This window comes from Pelecanus crispus, chromosome 12 (genome assembly GCF_030463565.1).
Source record: "Pelecanus crispus isolate bPelCri1 chromosome 12, bPelCri1.pri, whole genome shotgun sequence".
Classification (NCBI taxonomy): Eukaryota; Metazoa; Chordata; class Aves; order Pelecaniformes; family Pelecanidae; genus Pelecanus; species Pelecanus crispus.
Window position 1 is genome coordinate 26,538,949 of NC_134654.1, and position 5,206 is coordinate 26,544,154.

Genomic DNA, 5,206 nt, shown 5'->3' on the forward strand with positions numbered 1-5,206 from the left:
GTGATGGTGAGAAAAGATAGCTTCCTTCACACATCTGGATGAGAAAGAAGATGTCTTAGGCCATCTCGGCAGGTTTTGTGGTTGGAGGAGCTGATGGCTGGGCTGGCTCTTGGCTCTCAAGGCTGTGGGACGCGGAGCAAGGAGACTGTTGCAAAGGAGAAAGTTGCTTAAAGCCAGGGTCAGGCTGGTGTGGCCACCTGCAAGAGACTTGATTATTTATAGGCATTATAGATTCCTATAACTGCATCCATTTACCTGGGAGAGAGAAGATGGTAGATGACAGTGACAATTCTTCCAGCAAAACCATGATATTTTACTGCCACAATGACACAGAAGGACCTGTTCCAGCATGCCCAAAATCCATGGGAAGGATTTGCCTTTGGCATCTGGGCTCCCACCGACATCCATCAACCATCTCTGACCTGACCCAAGACCTCTCCAGGGACATTAATTACTGGACTAGACGACTTCTGATATTTTCAAATAGCCAAAATTCATTCAGAAAAGCATAAGACCCTGCAGGAGGGACGTATTCGGTCCCCACGCTGGTGGCATCCACCATGACCACAGGCACACAGGTGAGTTTCTAGTTCAGCTGTTGCACAGCCCATGTCCTTTCTCAGCTGTCCATAAAACACCATCTGATGTCTGTGCCAGGACGAAGATGCACAGGGACAAGCCAGATACCTCCATTTTGCCTAGAACATAAGTTCATGAACTTCTGTTATCATTCAGGCATGATCTAATTGAAACATCATGACTTACACAATCATCTCCTTCTCTGTCGCTCTTTTCCACTCTTTTAAAAAACGTTTCCTGCTTTTTTCCAGCTGGACAAGCTATCCTTCTGCCTGCTTTGAAGTAAATATTTTGTTGGGTTTGGCTGCTGTCATAGCCACACATAGTCTTCTGCCTGATATTTTATCCATCTGCTGCTGAAGGATTAGAGAATATTTTGATCTGAGAGTCTCAAAAGGGTTTTGAGGTGTTGAGTAGAATTAAGGAATACCAATGCAAGAGAAAAATCATCTTCTCAGCTTTCATGTGCATAGTAATTCAAGCTGAAATGCCTTAAAAATTAAATACTCTGAGAGGTGCTTGTTACGACATCCTGGTACTCACGTGCTGCAAACTGGAGAGCGTACGCTGGTTCGCATTAGCTGAGGACCTGATACACCCTGTTCACCCCCTCCACAGTTCACATGCCAAGATGTAATCCAACACTGATTTCCTCCTCTGTCTCAAGTGAATGGAAAAAGAGAATTGGACTCCCGTGCCGTCGAGGTTGCCAACATCTGCCTTGCCTCATTTCTTCTTGAGGAACATCTGGCTCTGCTCTGGGACAGCCACGTGTGGCCAGTTGTGTTGCAAGGGAATGGGCTGTGCTCACCGTGATAAAGCCTCTTGCGGGTCTGCCAGCCGGAGCGTGGCGTCTGCCCGGCTGGAGATGCTCGCTGCCCTCGCGGCATGGGAGACTGCGTGTTCATGGCGTCTTTCCTTCCACAGCAGACACAAATAACTTCCTGTTTGATGCTGATCCTGTCTCCTGGGTTTTTTTCCCCCTGGGTTGCTCTGAAGAAAGCATGGGTTTTGTTCAGTTGAGCTACGGGATCTGGAGGTGCCCGCCCGGGAGAAAGCACGCATGGCTGTGGCACTGATGCTGTGAAGGGGGGACACAGGAGGGGCTGCGAGGAGCTGCACAGGGCTGGGGTATGTTGCCATTACCCCGTGGGGTGTCTGCAGGCAGGACACCATCTTGCAGGCCACCGTGGGCAGCCCTGCTATGGGCTTCCTGCAGGACACCAGCCCTTTGCTTAACATCACTCAGCTTTACCCTCCTCCTGCTCTGCAGAAGTTTGTCTCATAGCTGTTTTGAAGCTTGCATCACTGCTTTTTGTGAAGTGCCTTGAAATTCTCAGAAATATCACTTTTTGCTGTTGTCACTTACTTGCACTTAAGGGGAGTTGCTTAACCAGCTTTTGAACTAGACAACGTTCCTATCTCCATCACAGCTGCGAGAGGACGAGGAGACCTCGAAAGCCCTGTCATTCCTGTCCAGACACTTTTCAAATACCCCTCTTCTCCCCAAAACCTTGCTGGGTGAAATGCTGTCCCCCAGCTCCCAAACCGTGAGCACGCAGGTGCCTTGCTCCCCAGCACTGAAAAAATACTGGCTGGCACCATTTTTCTCACCTATTGTGGAAGGCACGGGCTGCTCTTTGTTCCAGGATGCCTGTTTAGGGCACAGTGCTTGGGGACCAGAGCTGGAGGCGGCTGGTGGTGAATGGCCCTTTGTGCGCTTTGTCGCTTTGCTGCATAAAGAGGGCATTATTAAATCGAATAAATAAGAATCTTCCTGTTAATAAGACTATTGCATGAGTTACTGCGGGGAACGTGCGGCATCCACAGCAGGGAACTGCCTCACCCACTTTGTGCTGGGACAATGGATGCACCCTGCAGCATGGCCAACACGCTCTGGGTCAGGTTTACCAGCAAAGACACCGTGTGCATGGAGGGCTTGGTCTGTGCTGGAAAACAAGGAGAATAACCAAAATGTTAGACCAGTTTTGGAGCTGGTTTGCGTGCTGGAGCATGGTGCTTCCCACCAGGCTGCTGTCAGCCCTTGCACTCAAAGACCAGGTAGGGCAATTTTAGCTGCTGGGGGATGACTTTCCCCTGCAGCCCTTCAACTCAGGGCAGGGGAAAGGAGAGAGGTGGAGGCGACCTCTGAAGGGAATATTTAAGAAGCCGGTTCATTTCCAGGAAATCTCCCTCTTGTTCTTTTTTTTTTTTTTTTTTTTTTCCAACGGAAAAGTTAAGTCCTCGTGAACTTTTTGAGAACTTTTGTTCGTTCCCTCTTGCCAGCTCAGCTCTGCTTTGTGCTGGTGACAGAACCCCTTTCTCCAAGCACTGGCCATGGGCCAGGACCTGGAAACCTCAGCTGTGTGCTGGCATTGTCATGAGCCCTGTCCCCCTACTCTCTGGGCTGATGCAAAGCCCCAGCTCCAACCAGCCCGCCTTTGGGGGGACTCTCTGTGGGTCTTTTTCCTTCTCCTCCTTGTGCAGGAGATGACGGAGCCAGCTCTGCTTGCTTCATCTTCCCCTACAATGGAAAGCTCCAAATATCATGGAAAATAATCTGTCAAACCTGTGGCAGCAGAGGGTGAAGTGTGCTGCTGGTAGTTACTTAGAAGAAACAACTATGCAAGAGGTGTTGGAAGGAACAACCGAGGCAGGAGATGCTCTTCACCCCGGAGAAGGAAATGCAATTGCCACAAGATTTCACACCTCAGTCCTGCTGTCTGCATTCTTGTCTTCCCTGTATCCCAGCACACTCCTCTTCCCCTCCTCAGCTCCCAGAGATGCTCTCTCTGGGACAGCACTTGTTTGCCGGGGCTGTTATTACTGTTTGCATCTTTACATCATTCAAAGACCTCCAAAGGGGCCCGGTCCCCTTGCGCTGTGTGGTAGAAAAGAGATTTCCCAGTTAAAGAAACAAGGGTCTGTGCGTAAGAGCAGAGATATGGAGGGCAGAGGAGAGGGAGGCCGGTGTGTTTTGCAAGTCCACTCAAACCAGCAGCCACCGCAGCAGAGGGGCACCTCTCACCAGCAGCATCTCCAGAGCTGCAAACCATGAAATGCTGATGAAAAGAAACCCAACAGGAATGGATCATATAAACTACCATTATATCAGGAGGCTCGCAGCTTGAGCTCTCCACTGCCACTGATATCCCCAGGGCACGAAATAAAACTCTTTCCTTTCACTGAGTTCCCATTTCCCGGAGCTGAGCGTATGAAGAGGTGACCGAAATGTTCGGTGATTTCTCTTAGCTGTTTCCCAGGAGAGGGGAGTAGAAACGGAGCTGTTGTGCCACCAGGAGGGAAATTATCATTATCTCTCTAAACATGTGTCCTCCAACTGCCAAAATATGTTTTGAAGCTGAATGGGGAGCGTACACAAGCAGCGATTGAAACACAGCCACCGCTGCAGATTATATAAAGAGAATTGGACTTCATGTTTTCTGTGAGAGGTTTAACCTTTGCAAATGAGCTGGGCACAGGGATGACGTGTGCCTGAGTTGTCAGGAGGAAAATCATAGAATCATAGGATAGTTTGGGTTGGAAGGGACCTTTAAAGGCCACTTAGCCCAACCCCTGCAGTGAGAAGGGACAGCTTTAACCAGCCCAGGGTGCTCAGAGCCCCGTCCAACTGGACCTGGAATGTTTCCAGGGATGGGGCATCTACCACCTCTCTGGGCAACCTCTCTGAGGCAAACCCTCATCATAAAAAATTTCTTCCTTATAGTCAGTCTAAATCTACCCTCTTTTAATCTAAACCCATTACCTCTTGTCTTATTTCAACAGGCCCTGCTAAAAAGTTGTCCCCTTCTTTCTCATAGGTCCCCTTTAAGTACTGAAAGGCTGCAATGAGGCTTCCCCAGAGCCTTTTCTTCTCCAGGCTGAACACCCCAGGCTGGTTTCCAGAGGGAGGAGTGACAACCACTCGCCTCAGCGTGGAGGGAGGGCAGGGGTGAGCACGCTCGCCGAGCCAGGCTGCCAGAGATAGTAAACACGAGGGACTACAACTGCCTGGCCAGCAGCCCTGGGTCCTCTGCAGCCACCTCCATCCCCAGGGGAAGGAGTCTGAGCTGTTCCTGATGGTCTACAGCGATGATGACATGTGAGGGTGTAACCGTGGTTTCTATAGAGACATTTATTGGGAGGGTATAAAAATAGAGTACAAATTTCAATAAGACGTATTTAAACACGTTGTAGGCAAATAGTCCCACACATTGGTGGGAGAGCAGCCAGGCAGTTTGGCAGCGTGTCCAGATTCCCTAACGCACCCAGATCCACCAAGCAAAGCAGAGCCTTGACCCTCAGAGATGGGTTATGCCCCTTCTTTCGGCAAACCTTTCTGTCCCTCCGCTGCAAGCTGCTCTGCTTGACAAGAGCTGTCACCAGTGCAGGCACTATTTCATCAGCCAGCCATTGGAAATGCAACTTGGGGTAGAGGTCAGTGTGGACACCTGCAGAGTCGAGACGAAATGTCTTCTGCATCGGAGAGGAGCCCTCAGCTGATGCTTGCTGGAAAGGCAGAGCCTGTTCCTCCTTCTCATGGTACGCTGATAATGGTAGTAAATACGTGCAGTATCACATCAGTTAGGTTAATACCGAGTAACGCGTAAATGAGCATCTTAGATGT